Below are 17,867 nucleotides of genomic sequence, written 5' to 3' on the forward strand. Positions count from 1 at the left end.
ATGTAGATATTAAAACTCTGGGAACAGTTCAGGGAAATATAGAGGCACCATAGGTGTCGTGATCCTTGGGATTTTCTTTTTGTTGTTGTTTAATTTTGTTTTGTACTTTATGTAATGCATAGTTTAAAGTCTTAGTCTTGGTAACTAAATGAATTATTTAAGAATCAGCCAGCAAACCATTCGGAATAAGTGATGACAAATTGAGAGAAAGGTGTTTTCATGGCTTTACAAAGTTACAGATGACTTATCACAGGGATTGAAATGTGATCAGCCACTGATGACATCAACGTGCAATAACAAAATATACTCAAGGGCCTCGTTTTCATTGTTTCAGGCAGTAGTTTGATCTCTGCACAAAGACAACTTGTGTAAATCAATCACATAGTCATGGTCTCTAGGGCATGCCTGGACTGATGCTGTTGGTATGCAGACTGCTCCAATTTTCTCGCTGAGGAAGAACACTTCTCCTTTTCAGACCCCTGCTTCTGTCTTAATTTGAGAATATTTTCTTTTGGTCACCATATTCTACAATTTCTCTTTTTTAATGTAAGTGGACATGAATTTTTTGTCACATTTGGTTTAGTATGTCTAGCTGCTCCAGTCAAGTCAAGCCATTTTATTTATATAGCACTATTTAAAAACAATAATAGTTTCACAAAGCGCTCCAAACCAGAACATGGTTAAGAATTTGTTTATGTATGACATACATATTGAATAAAAGAAATAAGAAGTCACGTTGCTGCTGCCTGGTAGGACTGTAATGTGAAAAGTAATGGGTTTCACAGAGTTTATCTTGTATGATTTGATTGGTCAAACACATTTAGCAAAGACATTTAGCAAACATATGTTTGAACTACACTGAACATATGTTGCTTATGCAGTTAACCAAGCTCTTGAAAATATCTCATACGAGTTTTATATGGCTCAGATTTCTTTAATACACAGAAGAAAAACAAGATTTCAGTGATATGCGTTAAATTATCTTAAATTTTGCATTGATATTTTCTGGTCAACACATTTAAATAAAATCATCATAAAAAGGACTGTGTCATAATGATAAAAACCAAACTGAAAAAAAAATGTAAAGAAAATTTGCCATGTTTCATTCCTCATGTTTAGTTTGATCACTTCTGATCAGATTCAGAATTTAAGTCTCAGCAGTCACTGACAATATGGACGAAGTTTACAAACAAAGGATAGTCGAACTGTGCACGTTATGTCGTTCCATTTTCTGGCTGGGCCCGAATTTGTGAGCACACACGGTTCCGATCCTCCTGCATTATTTGGCTCTCCTGTGTCCCAAAAGTTAAAGGTAAAAGTAGACCCATCAGACCAGAAGTACGTTCCATCCTTCTGAGCGTCAGAGAGTCCGATCCAGTTGATTCCCTGAGCGGGATCAAAGTTTCTGATCAGCAGTTTGACAAAGTTCTCTTCTTCCAGACTGTGGATGGACACCAGGTTGGCTCCTTGGTTCACACAGTGCTGCTCTGCATCGGCCCAGGTCATCAAGGTGGCGACGTACTTGTAGCAGCGCTCATTAAAGATGAACCAGAACGGGGGACAGCCGCCCCGCTGTAGTTTCATCTCCTGTCTGTCTGAAGGAACCTCAGCAGCCAGAGAGAGACCAAACAAGAGGAACAAAAAAATCATCTTGGAGTCTGATGTTCTTGATTATGAGAGATTTCAGAGTTTTGCTGGAGTGATTCTGCAGGGATGGATGCTGAAGAGAGTTCTGGAGAGACAGGAGTTCACCTGTTCTCTTTTATATTCATCAGAAAGGGCGTCTATCGTGTTCCTGTTAATGAGTTACTTTAATGTTTGTTTTGATTTCCCATAAAAACAATCCTTTAAAAGAAACTCTTTATCAGATTCCTTCCCTTGGAAGTATTATCTTATCACAGTTGTGTACACAAACATGTTTTCAAAAGTCAGATGCAGATGGAGTTTGCATCAGATCTCAGTTCGCTTGTCTTCAGATGCCATTACAGCAGAAGATGAAAAGGTGAAAAGGAAAAAAAAAACAATGCTATTAAAATTTTGGGTGCACCAGATACTGATCCTGCTCCCCTTTAAAACTTTGTAAGCAAAATCTGACTGTAACACACAAAGGTGTTGTGTCATAAACTAATTCTAGATTGTATGTATGTATTAATTCTCTTGAATTCAAAGGTAAAAGACAAAAAAGAACAAATTACTTCATATAAATAATAGTCTTGTACTTAAATAATAAAGTTCTATGACACTTTGTTAAAAAAAAAAACATCTTATGACAGTGGTTCATGAAGCTAACGCACCATAATGCGCCCTAGCACTGTTTTACTGAATGCTCTTGCTGCCCTCTAGTGGCTAGAAACAGCACTACATCGAATTTAAGTTTACAGCTTAAAACAAATCTTGGCATTGCACAAACAAGGAAAGAAAACACATACATTTTGACAATGTAATACAGAAATATTTTCATCAAAAAGTTCTTTGAACATGACAACAGCATGGACAAAATATGTAGGACTTGATAATAACCAAAATATGTTTGTGTAACTCACATTCAGGAGTTTTTAACTGTCACAAGTCCAAAACTCAGGGACTTTGTCTGCAGGTTTTGTGCACATCGTCCACATCTAAACTGAGCAATAAGCAATTGGTCAGCATAACATATCACTCTACAAAAAGAGAACCAAGACTTCGAAATTGATTGTTACAGTTGACAGAGACAAAGACTGCTGTTTTCCTCCTTTAAAACTGTAGCTCAACTACTAAGTAATGTAGTTGAGCTACATTTGAACAAGAGTCATAAATCAGGAAAATGCTTCTTCTCTGTGCTTGTACAGTTTTTTTTTTCAATCCTGGTGTTTAGAGCCCACTGTCCTTAATGATTTAGACGTTCCTCTGCCCCAGCAAACCTGAATCAAATGACTGCATCAACTCAGTGCTGCAGAAGCCCATTTATCACCCATTTATTCAAATCAGGTGTGTAGAGTCCTAAACCATGCAGAGTAGTGAATCCTGAGGACAAACATGGAAAACCACTGTTACAGGAGATTGAGACAGCATTGCTGTCTTTCAATTTATGGATTTATTTACTGTATTTGACCTGAAAAAACTTAATATGTGTTAAACATATTCATTTGACAGACTTTAATGGTTTTATTCTTTGAAGTAAAGGTCAAGGTTGACTACTACATAGTAACTAGTGAACTGTAAAAGACAGGGGTGCTGTTGCAGTCACTCTGAGACAAGTAAAAAAAGTAAAGGCTAACATACATCTCCAGAATATGTTTTGTTTTCTATACTTCAAAGAGTTTTTTTTGGGATGTAGGGGTGCATCTTGGCTTCATCTTGAAAGCTAAAATGGAAGCATGAATATGTGGATTTTCACTTAAGGTCAGATGCAGGCTGGGGTTGAAATCCAGGTCAAGAACTTGGCTTGGGGAGACTTTTTTTTATCAACAGCACCACAGACAATAATGGAACGGTGATTTTAAAACAAAGGTTTTAAAATCAAAATAATGTTTTGCTCAACAATCAAAATGACTTTGGTTGTGTATGTATTAAATGACAAAATTAAAAATAAAACTCAACAGAAACTTAATAAACAAACAGCTTATGAAAATCAAAGGAACAAAAAACAACCTAAAATCCAAGATCCAGTCTTAATTTAATCCGATTCAAGAATACTTTATTAATTAATAGATGTTGCTGTAACTCATTAATTCTTCAAAGAGTTATTGTTCATGGTGATGACTGTTGGCAGGAAAGATCTCTTGTAGCAGTATTACAGTAAATCTGAAGAAGTCTCTGACTGAAGGTACTCTGCCTTCCCAAGATAGTAACACGAAGAGGATGGTCAGGGTTGACCATCATTTTCTTGATCCTAAGAAGAATCCTTCTTTGCATCATCTTCTCCAGAGGTTCCACAGACATCCTCAGAACAGAACCAGCCTTCTTTATCAGGCTGTTGAGCCTTTTTAAGTCCCTGGCTCTGATGCTGCTGCCCCAACAAATGATGGCAGAAGGGATGACACTCTCAACAACAGACTTATAGCAGATCTTCAGCGTTTTGGTGCAAACATTGAAGGATGTTAGCTTCCTCAAGAAGCATAGTCTGCTCTGTCCCTTCTTTTTGACGGCTTCACTGTTACGTCTCCAGTCCAGTCCGTTGTCCAGATGAACACCGTGGTTAAATTAAGAGGTTAATAGTCCTTAGGAAAGATGTAATGCCAACCTAATGCTGCACACTTCACTTGTACCTGGTGCTTCTTTTGTGATATTTCTTATTTTCTTTTCATTTCTAAGCAACTCTTATTTCGAAAATGAAACCTTGAAATTATACACTGAGAAAAAATTTCACCCTGAGAAATATAAAATATTTTTAATGCATAAACCTCTTACAAGTATTTCTATCACACTAGAACATTTAAAGTCACAGAGTGAAATGAGACAGCTTCTCTGTGGCTAAGGGCAAATTATACGAGACGCACAAACAAAAGTTTTTACATGTGAGCACAAATGATCATTCCAGTAATAGTCCGGAAGAATATTGGTGTGGCCACAGTGTTCTTGTCCTCCAGCATTGTTAGGCTCACCATGACCCCAAAGGGAGAATTCATAATTGGACCCGTCGGACCACATCCACGCTCCTTCCTTATGAACATCAGCGAGTCCAATCCAGGTGAAATCTCGAGTAGGATCAAAGTTCTTGATCAGGTTATTCACAAAATTGTGTTCCTCCAGACTGTGGATGGACACTAAGTTTCCTCCCTCTGATAAACAGTGGAGCTCCGCATCAGCCCAGGTCATGCGTGAAGCAACATACTTGTAGCAGCGGCCATTGAAGCTGTACCAGAACATGGGACAGCCGCCACGCACCAGTTCTACTTCCTCTCTGTCAGAAGGAGGTACAGCAGCCAGACCCAAAGCAAACAGGAAAACGAGCGGCAACATGTTGTAGTTCTGAAGAGTCTTAGTCTGGGAGGTTTTATAATCTTGAAAGGGTTTATCTGCAGTCATCAATGCTTGAGAAGATTCTGGAGAGGCAGAGTACAGACTGCTTGCTTTTATACCCTTCTGAATGGGCGTCTGTGCTACTGATCTAATGTGATTGGTTAATAAATAGATGACACCATGGCTCAGCACCCTGATTGCATGCCTGATTGCAGTTAACCTAGAAATTCTGAGAATGTATGTAATACGATTTTGTTTTATATAACAACACAATACAATCTCAGAATCATGTGACTTTAGTCATGTTACAATTAAGAAATTATAGTAGGATAATAGAACATAGATCTTTTGTGTTACAGTATATCTGAGAAAAAGAAGCTTTTTAACTTTTGACCAAAGTAGATTATCTTGTGAAGCTTTTGCTGTCTTCATTGAGAGATTGTCTCATTAATTGGGGATGTTCCCATTTTGCTCTGACATTCACCTGTTTTCCAAAAATGTTAAAGACATGTCTACAGTTTGTCCTTTGTGTTACAGCTCATAACTTTTGTCTGCAATACAGTGCAAAACCATCAGTGTGCTTGTGTACTAAGCTTGCAAATATAGTTGCAAAGTTAAATGTCCTTCTCCCGTTTTAACTTGTTCAGTCCACTGTTACAACTACGATATGTCTTATTGTGTGTGTCGGCAATGGTGCTGGAAATTATGTTTGAAATATTGATTCGAGAGACGGTGACACAGTCAGAAAAACACAGTAAGTTGCATACAGAGTTTTAACGTATGTTCTTTGAAAGAAAAATAACACCTACTGTGGAAGTCAGTGTCAAACAGTTAACGAGCTATTTTAGTTACTGATATTCTGTTTGTGCCATTGCTGATGTTTTACAAGACAGCTTCTGCTGAGAACAGCTCAGTGTGGGCAATTAGATTAACATTTGTTTTGTATTGTTATCTATTTAGGGCTGAGGAGTAATTCAGGGTTTAGTATTGTTACGCTGGAGCGAGAAGGTTCCGGGTTCAAATCGTGCCAGGGATAATATTTTTAAACAACATTTCAAAAAATACTTGGCATGAAATAGGAACTCAGTTTTCATCATTTAGGCAAAGATACAACAAACTGGAATTGGTTTACTATGGAAGAGAGGAGTCTTCCAAAAGACTATGAGTGCAAGAGGAAAAGCACTTGAAGTTCACCTTCTCAGTTATTCTTGGGAAAACATTAAGGCCAAGATTGTTCATCAACAAGAATTTTATGTGAGGAGGAATCATTCATTCATGTCCTAGCATAAGGTAAAGTTTTATCTTTTTATTCTACTTAAATATATATCCTAGCAATGTAACTGTGCCATTACTAGTATCTAATCTTGCTAAAAGCTAGGGCAGATTCATCATATCTTATCAAGTGAAACTAAATGTGTGTCAGTGATTGACCTACTTTAATTTCCTTTTTCTGCTCCAGTAAATGCTCACGTTTAAGTTTTATCTATAATTATATGTAATTAGATCTATACGCAGTTTTAATCATCATAAATGTGCTGACATCAACCAAAGTCCAACCTGCTGATTACACCTTGCAAGATTACAGCTTGAATGTTTTGATTAGGACTCCTAACAAGTTGTATGTGGAAAGACAAGGGTGCAGCATCCAACAGATGCATAACATTGCTGCAGCATTGTACAAATGTATTAATTAACAACAACATAAATGAAGAACTGACATGATCTGGTCCTGACCAGTGGGTCTGTCATCTGTTCAAATCTGCAATCTTCCACAGCACCGTTCAATTGCATGTAGATAACAACTAGTGTTGGGAAACACCTAAAACAAACCTGATTTCATTTCCTTGTGCAGTTCACATAAATGCTAAATAAAGCTCTATCTGCGCTGTGCCAAGCAGTCCTGTTTATATCACCATGTATAAAAACATAACTGGATCTCTGAGCAAGATAAGAGCTGGAATGTTTTGATCTGGACTCATGGAGATTTTTAAAAAGACAGTTCTTGTGTTGGTATAAGCAATCTTCCTTTCGTCAGGGGTATTGCTTATTTGTATTTAAACTATTTAAATGAAAAAAATAAAAATCTAGAGACAATTTTTACAACCACAATGTGTGAAGATTTGAATTTTTGATCCCTGTCTTTGAAATATGAACAAGAATATTTTTTTTACCTTGTATTTTTTCTTACACATTTGCACAATCACTTGTGGGGCCATGTTTTTGTTGTTGTTTTTTTCAGACCTGTGACAAATGCATATTCTTAAACATCCAATCAACTTTTCTCCAAATGAAGGTAGACTCAGGCTTTTACCATCTCATTGTGGAATTATCCATCTCTTAAGCTGAACTTAAAACACCGAAATGAGAGAAACTCTGAGACATTTGTTTTTTAATTGTATAAAATGTTAGCAAGAAGTAATTTTACATGTGAACATTCTTGATTCACTCCTCACACTGTATCATATCTAATACATTGTTATATTCTTCCTAATATTTCCACAAAGAACCACACAGATAAATCATTTTAAGTTGGATGTTAAGAGTTTATCACAAAGATGTATTTTATGTTGATGGTTGTACAAGTGTATATACAATGTATACAACTAGAAGAAAAAAAAATCACATTTCCACATATATGCCTTTCCTTTGGGTTTTGTTGGAAAAAACAGGTTGAATTTAAACCAAACAATCATCAAGAAATGCAACATAGTTATTCTTTCAATTTTTTTGTCATTAGGGACAAACTGTGCGAGCTGCACACACAAAAGCAAATGTATTTGAGCACTGATGATCGTTCCATAAAAAATTGCTCCCCATGTTGGTGTGTCCACAGTGTTCATTTCCACGATAATTGTCAGGCTGTCCAACATCCCAAATTGAAAATCTGTATTTAGACCCATCAGACCAAATCCACCCTCCTTCCTTATGCATATCAGTGAGTCCAATCCAGGTTAGTGACCGAGTTGGATCAAAGTTCTTGATCAGCAAATTGACAAAATTGTGTTCATTCAGACTGTGGATGGAAACCAGGTTGGCTCCCTCTGACACACATTGGAGCTCTGCTTCTCCCCAGGTCACTCTTGACCCAAAGTACTTGTAGCAGCGACCCTCAAAGCTGAACCAGAACAAGGGACAGCCGCCACGCATCAGCTTCAGTTCCTGTCCATCTGAAGGAGGCTCAGCAGCCAGAGCCAGACCAAACAGGAAGAGGAACCACATCATCTTGGAGCTCGATGCCTCTGATGTGGAGGGATGTGAAGATCTTGCTGGAGTTTCTCTGCAGTGATGGATGTTGAAGAGAATCCTGGAGAGGCAAACGGCAGGCTGCTTCCTTTTATAGCACCAAGAAAAGGCGTCTGCAGTGTTGGAGTGTAATGATTGATCAATACATCAGTTAACATTTATAGGAAAATAACAATAAAAGTTATACACGGCATCACAACCCTTTCGAGATCTTTTTAAAATTAAGTTTAACATGTTCAGATTTATATATTATATATTCCAGGGTAATATTTTAACAGGATAATCTCAAGACTTTTTATTTTAATTAAAAGAATCTGAACATTGAAATACCATACATTAAGCAGTTAATGTAAGCACTTTGTATTGCTTTGTTGCTGAAAATGTGCTATATAAATAAAATTACCTTTACCTTTTACCTTTAAACAAGAAAACTCCAAGAAGGAGCTCTTTTAATTTCTTTATCGGGTTGCAATGATTCAGCACATTAGATCCAGTTTAAATAGTTGACACAGTGACTTTAGTTTGGAAAATTGTGGTTAAATTTTCCTCCTAACTATTGCTCAGTAAAAAAAAAATAAAAAGGTATTATCATGACTCTCCATATGATACAAAATAATCAGTAATATTAATTCTGTTTGGTTCCTTCTTTAAAAAAATGAGCTAAGGAACACGTGCAGGTGTGGCAGACAGTTATTGTTCTCTTAATTTCCTTGTTCTGTTCCTGTAAATGTTGATTTTACAAGGAAACTTTATCTGTTATTGTTCCACTGAGGATGCAAAAGTTCAGTGACCTTGTCACTGAACTTTTCACTGAGTCATATATTTTATACTCTTTAAAATAAACAATAACACTTCCTATATGATCCTGAAAAATAAGATGCCAATACCTAGAAACCAACAAAAAAGTCATGTATTAAGGTTTTTGCATCCAGAGCCAGGCACTGATAATTAAAATCCCACATAAATACACAGCAGAAATTCAAACTTTAATTCCCTAAATTTTTGGAAATTCAGTTTCTCATTTTATTTTCTTATTCTATCCAGCTGGTTATTTATTACATTGTACTGTAAAACATAGTCCAACCCATGATCCTAGAAAATTAAACTGTCCAAATAGTCTAATTATTTTTTGAATCATCATATTGAATATTGCCCTAATTATAAAGTTTGCAACCAAAAAAATCATCAAACAACATCATCAAATGGCAATGCTATCATCGCACTCTGCTCCTCAGTGCCTGGCTCTGGATGCAAAAACCTTAACCAAAAAAAAAAAAAAAAATCACCCAGAAAAACCTTTTATGACTTTATGCATAAAGCTCTTACAAAAAGTTTATACGATTGGAGCATCTGAAGTCATAGAGCAGAATGAGACAATTTTTTCTGTTTCTAAGGGCAAACTGTTTGAGATCCACAAACAAGAGCGATTTTTATGTGAGCATGAATGACAATTTCTATTGGAATGTGAAATCTTTTATAACAGGGTTTGGAGGAAATACACTTAAATGCTTTCATGTATGATTATTGGGAGAAGTCCAAGGACAAGATTACACATTAATCAGCCCAATAGAACATCTTTGTTGTGTTTTCCATGTAATCACAGGTTTATTGCAGAACTAAAAAATATGTGTTTGGTTGCTGTTTAATAGAAACCAGGTCAGTGGAGTTGAAAAATAGGACACAATAGATAAAATCTTAGATTATCTACTTTACTGTTTGTGGGATTAGAAGGTGAGTAATCAAAACCAATAATACTTATGTTATCTAAGTTTATTCAGTTTCTTTTTTTTATTGTGACAATATATGACATATCCCTGCAATATTCTAAAGAAGTCTATCTACCAATTCTACATTTCATGACATTTCTAGGTTGATTTTGACTTAATATTTTTGATCTTCCAGACAACTAAATACATGATGAGTGTATGGAAATTTCAGAGTATAACTGCAAACTTAATGTGTCATTAATGTAATTTACTTCACAACAGTACTTGAAGAACTGGGTATCCTCTCTCTGCTTCATTCCAGTCAGGCAGATCTCAGAGAGGCAGCATAATATATTTGTAAAAATGTGAATGTACACTACAGGGCCAGCTGGCTGACAAGGAAGAGCAGTGACCAGAAAAATTTGTCCCAAGCCCCAGGCTACCAAAACAAACAGCCTTATTATACACTCAGGCATTAAAAGCCTGTTTGTTTCTTGCATCCAGCAGAGAGCTGTGCAGTGCAGCGGCTCTAGCTCATCATGCAGGGCCAAATCTTTAAATTATTATCTGCTTAAGCCGCAAAATGTAATTTAATAATATTCTCATTTTCAATAAACAAATGTTAAAAAACGTACTTGTAGCAGCGTCCATTGAAGCCGAACCAGAATGGGGGACAAGCGCTGTGCTGCACTTTCATCTCCTGTTTGTCTGAAGGAACCACAGCAGCCAGAGAGAGACCAAACATGAAGAACAGCAAAATCATCTTGGAGTCTGGTGTTCTTGATTCTGAGAGATGTCAATGTTTTACTGGAGTTTGTCTGCAGGGATGAATGCAGAAGAGAGTTCTGGAACGACAGGAATTTTGATTAGGACTCCTACCAAATTGTTTGTGGAAAGCCAAGGGCACAGCATCCAACAGCTGCATAACATTACTGCAACATTGTACAGATGTAATTACTGACTAAGCTCTATCCAAAAACAAATTCTGTTCAGAATCTATTCGAACAGAATCCAGAAGAGATTCGGTTCGAATATAGACTCTTCCATACTGTTCAATTGCATGTAAAGAATAAATAGTGTTGGGGACAGTGTTGTGTTCAAGACCACCTAACCCGAGACCAAGACAAGACCAAGACCAGAGTGTATCGAGACCGAGACAAGACCAAGACTTTTAGGGTCCGAGACCAAGTCAAGACCAAGACCGAGGAAAGTCGAGACCGAGTCAAGACCAAGACCAGCGGCCGTGCTACATGACACAATAAAATGTAAAATATGATCGAAATTGCTTCTCAGAATAATCTGAAAGATCCATATTCCCATAAAAACACCTAGATATTAAATACTTAATACATTTTACCAATATTAAATATTCCATTTCTGTGTTACAATGTGTGATGGTCTCGTGCCATCCCTAAAAACATAACACCCTGGGAATTTGCCCATATTGCTCATATAAGAATCCACCACTGTTGCACCATTAAACATAGCAATTGAGGCAATGCCCTGACGGTAAATAACGCTCAACCATGAACACTGACCAAGGAGCAACAAGCAAGAAGTAACCAAACAGAAGGCGCTCATCGGGACTGTTTTCACTCTCTATCCCAGTACATGAAGCCAGGTAGTCTGACACCATGGCAGACATTACAGCTGCCACTTTGAACAAAAACAAAGAGCAATGTGCATGCTCTGCGTGCTCTTTCGTTCTTGTGTTTTAGTTATTTGTTAATTTAAATATCAACGTACATAATTAAATAATGATGCAGTGTACACAGAGCATTACTAGAACAAAGAACGGGTGTTCTGTCAGGTCAGATCGTCATACTCTTAACACGAACTCACGGTGTTCTGTCAGATCAGCATACGTTGCCAGATAGTCGTACGCTTAGCTCAGACATGCATACGCTGTCATTACCATATGATTTTATTTAATCAGCAACATAGAATCATGACGTAGATCATCATACACTTGGTTATTAACAGTTGTATGGCATCCAGCTGCAGCCAGACCTACTTTAAATACACTTTGAAACCACGACAACGCATGTATATCTATCTAGTTATCATATTATGTCATATTATAAACAATTTAATGACTTATTTTCGTCATAACTTGTTGCATATGCTGAACTGACAACTCCACTGACGGTTGGACTTCTTAAGGCGAATGCGCTGGCATGGTACTCACTGCATGTATGCTAGCAACATAGAATCATGACGTAGATCTGTTATTAACAGTTGTATGGCATCCTGACTTAGCGGTTAAGTGAATTTTACACGGGCGTGTGTTGTAGCTGACTCCAGCTGCAGCCAGACCTGCTTTAAATACACTTTGCAACCATGACAACAAATGTATATCTATATAGTTATCATTGAAAACAATTTAATGACTTATTTTCGTCATAACTTGTTGCATATGGTGAACTGACAACTCCTCTGACGGTCGGACTTCTTAATGCGCATGCGCAGGCATGGTACTCACTGCACGTATGCTATTCTGACAGTGTATGGTAATCTGATAGAACAACGGCTCTCAGTGTGTGACACTCCAGTCCTATCTAATAAATAAAGAGCCGTGGAGAAGAATCGACTGTTTCTGAATGTCACATCACTATATTGCAGACTTTTGGACATAGCGTTGTCCTATATATGCGACAAGTCAGTCAACATCTCCGCACAATAATTCAGGCAGTGAGTGACTTTTTTTCATCACAAATTCTTATGTGTCTCTGTACAGCTAGCTTTGCTAACATCACGTTAACGGAGCTTACCTTCTTTGAGCTACTTTTCTAAGTGACGAAAATAGTTAGACGTTGTCCCCATCTTCTCTGAAAACGAAGCGCTGCTGAGTTAGCTCTGGCCATCGGATTTCTTACTATTTATGCAGCGCTATTATATTACTGACAATTAGACAAACATTTTCTGCCGCTGAGAGAAAACCACTGCGCATGTCCTGGAGCGCCGCGTGCGAGTGAAAGGTGGGGAGGGTGGAGGGGGAGGAGGGAGTAGCACTGTGCGCGAGTGAAAGGTGGAGAGGGGAGGGGGAGGGGGAGAAACGCGTAGTTGCTTGGATTTTAATCGGTGAGTTTTGCATCCACTGAAAACAAAGATGTTAACAAATAAACTGGACAGTATGCTGCACGTTTAGTGATATTTTCACAGTTGCGGTCTCGACTGGTCTTGAAATAAAATGCCGAGTCCTCAGAGCCCGAGACCGAGACAAGACCGAGACCAAATGCGGTCGAGTCCGAGACGAGACCGAGACCATCAGAAAACGGTCTTAAGACCGGACTCGAGACCAAGACCGATCTCGAGTACCACAACACTGGTTGGGGAATACCTGAAACAAACCGGACCTACTTTGATTTCCTTGTGCAGTTCCCATAAATGCTGTAAGAAGTCTTTATCTTTGCTGTGCTCTGCAGTCCTGTTTTTATCATCATGAATGAAAAGACATCAACCTATGGCCTACCTAGAGAAATCTCTGAGCAAGATAAGAGCTGGAATGTTTTGATCAGGACTTGTGTGGATTTTTTAAAAAGACAAAGTGCTAAACAATGCCATCTAGTGGTCATTCTTGGTAGTTATCAAAAAAGCAGTGGAAGAAACATGAAGTACAGCACGGTTGCAGCCACATGGCAGTTCCTCAGCCTTGCTTATGTTGTTTTCTTGCCTGCTAAAGCATCATCTGTGAATTAAGCATCATAAGTTGAATTAATCACATATGTATGTTCAGATATGTGGCAAATGCATATTCTTTAACACTCAGTCAACCTTTCTCCAACTGAAGGTCTTTCACCATCTCATTGTAAAATCACCCCTCTCTAAATCCAAAGTAACTGCTGCACCATTGATCTCAGACAGCCACGATCCAACCCAATCCTCTAAAATGATGTTGCACATTTGTTTTATTTCTGACACACTCACATACAATATGTGTGGCAAATTGCAACTAAATGCTAATAAACCAAGCAATTATTGTGTTCAAGTCATACATTCACATAATTTAATTTAAATAATACTTGAGGGGAAAATGAAAAATAATGTCAATTCTCATTTTTTACTTAAACATCTAAATTACCTTCAGTAAAGTCTGTGCGTAGGATAGACAGAGAACTCTGTGCACTCTAAATATTCTTATTAATAATAGTATAATTAAAAAGAAGAAGAATTATAAATTTATTATATCTTATAGGCCCTATATAAGGGCTGTCTGTATATAATTTGGATTCTGTGTGGGTTAGCGCAAATACCAAATGCATTTACATTTGTGGAGATAGTTGTTGACCATTAAAAGGCTATATCCTCATTTTATCATTTAAAAATTATGCAAATCACATTTTTGAATCATTTCAGTAAAAACTGGGTAGCTGATCATTTTCAAAGCTCCTAATATTTTGTTGATGTATATTACATTTTTGCTGCTAATTAAAAAAATCTGCAGTCTTCCATGTTCTACATATTCCACAGAATAAACTCAATTCTTGATCAAACCATCTGTCATGAGAAGAATCTGGATAATCATCTGTAGAGCTAAAATGTAAAAACACCAAAATGAAAGAGACATTTGTTTTTTAATTGTATGAAATGTTAGCAAGAAGTATTTTTTGCATATGATCAGTTATTGTTTTAATTATTTTTTCTTTCCCCCAACAACACTGATACAGAAGGAAAACATTTATGTAAAAATAAGCAAGATCCTTATGCTCATCGATAGATTAGTGGGATAAGCCTCCATTAATTCTAGAAGAAACATTTAATAAAATATCTAAAACATTGTCATATTCTCTTTAATAAGAACCACACAAAGAAAGCATTTTACAGTGGTTTATCACAAAGATTACATTGATGGTTGTATAAGACAGTTATAAGAAAAAAAAATCACATTTCCACATATATGCCTGTCCATTTAGTTTTGTTGGAAAAAAATAGGTTGAATTTAAACTGAACAATCATCAAGAAATGCAACACAGTTACAATATATATATATTTTTTTGTCTAGGGACAAACTGTGCGAGTGGCGCAGACAAAAGCTAATTTAATTGAGCACACACCATCATTCCAGTAAAAATTGCTCCCATAGTTGGTCAGTCCACAGTTTTCATTTCCACGATAATTGTCAGGCTGTCCAGAATCCCAGCGGGAAAATCTGTATTTACATCCATCGGACCAAATCCACCCTCCTTCCTTATGCATATCAGTGAGTCCAATCCAGGTCTGTGACCGAGTAGGATCAAAGTTCTTGATCAGCAAATTGACAAAATTGTGTTCATTCAGACTGTGGATGGAAACCAGGTTGGCTCCCTCTTGCACGCAGTGGAGCTCTGCTTCTCCCCAGGTCATCCTTGAGGCAACATACTTGTAGCAGCGACCCTCAAAGCTGAACCAGAACAAAGGACAGCCGCCACGCATCAACTTCAGTTCCTGTCCATCTGAAGGAGGCTCAGCAGCCAGAGCCAGACCAAACAGGAAGAGGAACCACATCATCTTGGAGCTCGATGCCTCTGATGTGGAGGGATCTGAAGATCTTGATGGAGTTTCTCTGCAGTGATGGATGTTGAAGAGAATCCTGGAGAGGCAAACGGCAGGCTGCTTCCTTTTATAGCACTAAGAAAGGGCGTCTGCAGTGTTGGAGTGTAATGATTGATCAATACATCAGTTAACATTTATAGGAAAATAATAAAAGCTGTACTCAGTAGCACAGCCTTTTAGACGTCTTATTAAAATTAAAAGTTTGACATATTCATATTTATATATTACATATTTCAGGATAACATTTTAATAGAATAATATCAAAAGACAACATTTAATTTTTTTGATTAAAAGCTTCTCAAAATCTATATATTATATATTAAACAATTAAACCAGAAAACTCCAAGTAGGAGCTCTTTAAATTTCTTTATCGGGTTGCAATGATTCAGTACATTAGATCCAGTTTAAATAATTGACACAGTGACTTTAGTTTTTGAAAATTGTGGATAAATTTTCATATATTGCTCAGTACAAAAAATAAAAAGGTATCATGTTTCTGTATGAAACAAAATAATCAGTAACATTAAATCTGTTTGGTTCCTTCTTTAAAAAAATGAGTTAAGGAACACGTGCAGGTGTGGCAGACAGTTATTGCTCTCTTAATTTCCTTGTTCTGTTCCCTTAAATGTTGTTGATTTACAAGGAAACTTTGTCTGTTATTGTTCCACTGAGGATGCAAAAGTTCAGGGACTAGGTTGAGTCATATATCTTAAACTCTTCAAAATAAGCAATAACACTTCATATATGATCCTGAAAAATAAGTTGCCAATACCTAGAAACCAACAAAAACAAGATTTTTGCATCCACAGCAGAAATTCAAACTTTAATTTCCTCAATTTCAGGAAATTCTGTTTCTCATTTCATTTCTTCTTCTATCCATCTTCTTATTTATTACATTGAAAATCAAAGTTCAACCTATGATCCTAGAAAATGAAACTGTCCAAATAGTCAAATTATTTTGAATCCTCACATTGAATAACAAAGTTTGTTGCCTCATTCTGTTTGACCTCAACATTTTTTGTTGTTGTTTTTTTTAAATCAAATTTAAGCAAACTTTATTAATCCCAAAGGTTAATTAAATGTTATTGTAATTCATTAATTTAGACTCTTCAAAGTCTTATTGAAGATGGCGATGGCTGTTCATAGGAATTATCTTCTGCAGCGGTCTGTACTGCATTGAATCTGAAGAAGCCTGATCATTTCTGATCAATACATTTGTGGATTCAGGATGACATTCCCAGCACCTACTCACAAGCTGGACGAGCTTTACAAACAAAGGCGCATGTGTCCGTTCACACTTTATTCTTTCCGCTTTCAGTCAGAGTCTCAGTTGGTGTGCACACAGGGTTCAGGTCCTTCTGAGTTGTTTGCCTCTCAAAACTTGAATATGACTTTGGAGCCATCAGACCAGAAAAATATGACTGAAAATCAGTGAGTTTGATCCAGTTGATTCCCTGACTGGGATCAAAAGTTCTGATTAACAGTTTCACAAAGTTCTTCTCTTCTAAGCTGTGGATGGGACACCAGGTTGGCTTCTTGGGACACGCAGTGCTGCTCTGCATCAGCCCCGGTCATCGGCATGGCAACCTATTCGTCACAGTTGCTGCTGAAACTGAACCAGAACATGGGGCAGTTTTCTTGCCTTACATGTATGGAGGTTGGTTTCTTCATTATAAATTGAAGTTGTGCTAGGATTTCTTTACAAAAGTTAATGCAACCAAGAATCCTGCAGAGACAGATGACTGATGTGGGGTTTTTATACCCTGCAAAGAGGGAATCTGTACTGTTAGTGAGATATCATTGGCTAAAAACATTTATGTCACAACTAAATATTTATATGTTTGTATTTCACTGATAAATAGAATCCTAGGTAGAATGCTGTTTGTCAAAAAGATGTTATTGCTGCTTGTGTGGTGTGTCAATCAGTATATGAAACTGGGTTTGAGTTCGTGTGCCCCAATTTGTTGGGATCCTAAGGTTTGTCAGCTTTTCTCCACTAGAGGGAGCCTCAGACCTTCATCCTGGGGGCATGAGTCGGCGTCTGCACACCTGTCCTCCATCTACTCATTTGGAGGCGTATAAGTGGAGGAGGATGCTGACACTTCTCTGCCAGAGTGTTAGCCAGTAACGGTACCGGCTTACCTTGAGCTACTTATACCTGGATCTGTTTCTAGATTCTGACCCTTCTTGTCTCTGTGTTCACAGCTGCCCTGGTCCTGAGTTATCAGGTCAACAACCAACCCTTAACCGAACCCTCACCGCCTAGAGTCTTACCTATCCGTCCTCTGCCGCCGCCACCGACCTCAGCCCTCAACCCGTTGACCAGCCTCTAGACCCTCAAGGTCCTTCCCCGGTCCAAAACTGCCCCTGAACAGGTATAATTCTCAGCCTCCGCCAAACAGAAAATTCCTTGGATCCTGACTAATCATCTCTGTCCTCCCCTAG

The 17,867-nt window shown here is 37.5% G+C and overlaps 4 pseudogenes; all 4 read right to left on the reverse strand.

The window, feature by feature from the left end:
• Positions 1-845: 845 nt before the first annotated feature.
• Positions 846-2,300, reverse strand: LOC106905993 (ladderlectin pseudogene; annotated as a pseudogene).
• Positions 2,301-4,452: 2,152 nt separating this feature from the next.
• On the reverse strand, positions 4,453-4,956 carry LOC106905999 (galactose-specific lectin nattectin pseudogene; annotated as a pseudogene).
• Positions 4,957-7,313: 2,357 nt separating this feature from the next.
• Positions 7,314-8,280, reverse strand: LOC106912596 (galactose-specific lectin nattectin pseudogene; annotated as a pseudogene).
• A 6,608-nt stretch (positions 8,281-14,888) lies between these two features.
• Positions 14,889-15,506, reverse strand: LOC106905996 (galactose-specific lectin nattectin pseudogene; annotated as a pseudogene).
• Positions 15,507-17,867: the final 2,361 nt, after the last annotated feature.

Source organism: Poecilia mexicana, unplaced genomic scaffold, assembly GCF_051168715.1.
Source record: "Poecilia mexicana isolate PSO_F unplaced genomic scaffold, ASM5116871v1 scaffold_11, whole genome shotgun sequence".
NCBI lineage: Eukaryota > Metazoa > Chordata > Actinopteri > Cyprinodontiformes > Poeciliidae > Poecilia > Poecilia mexicana.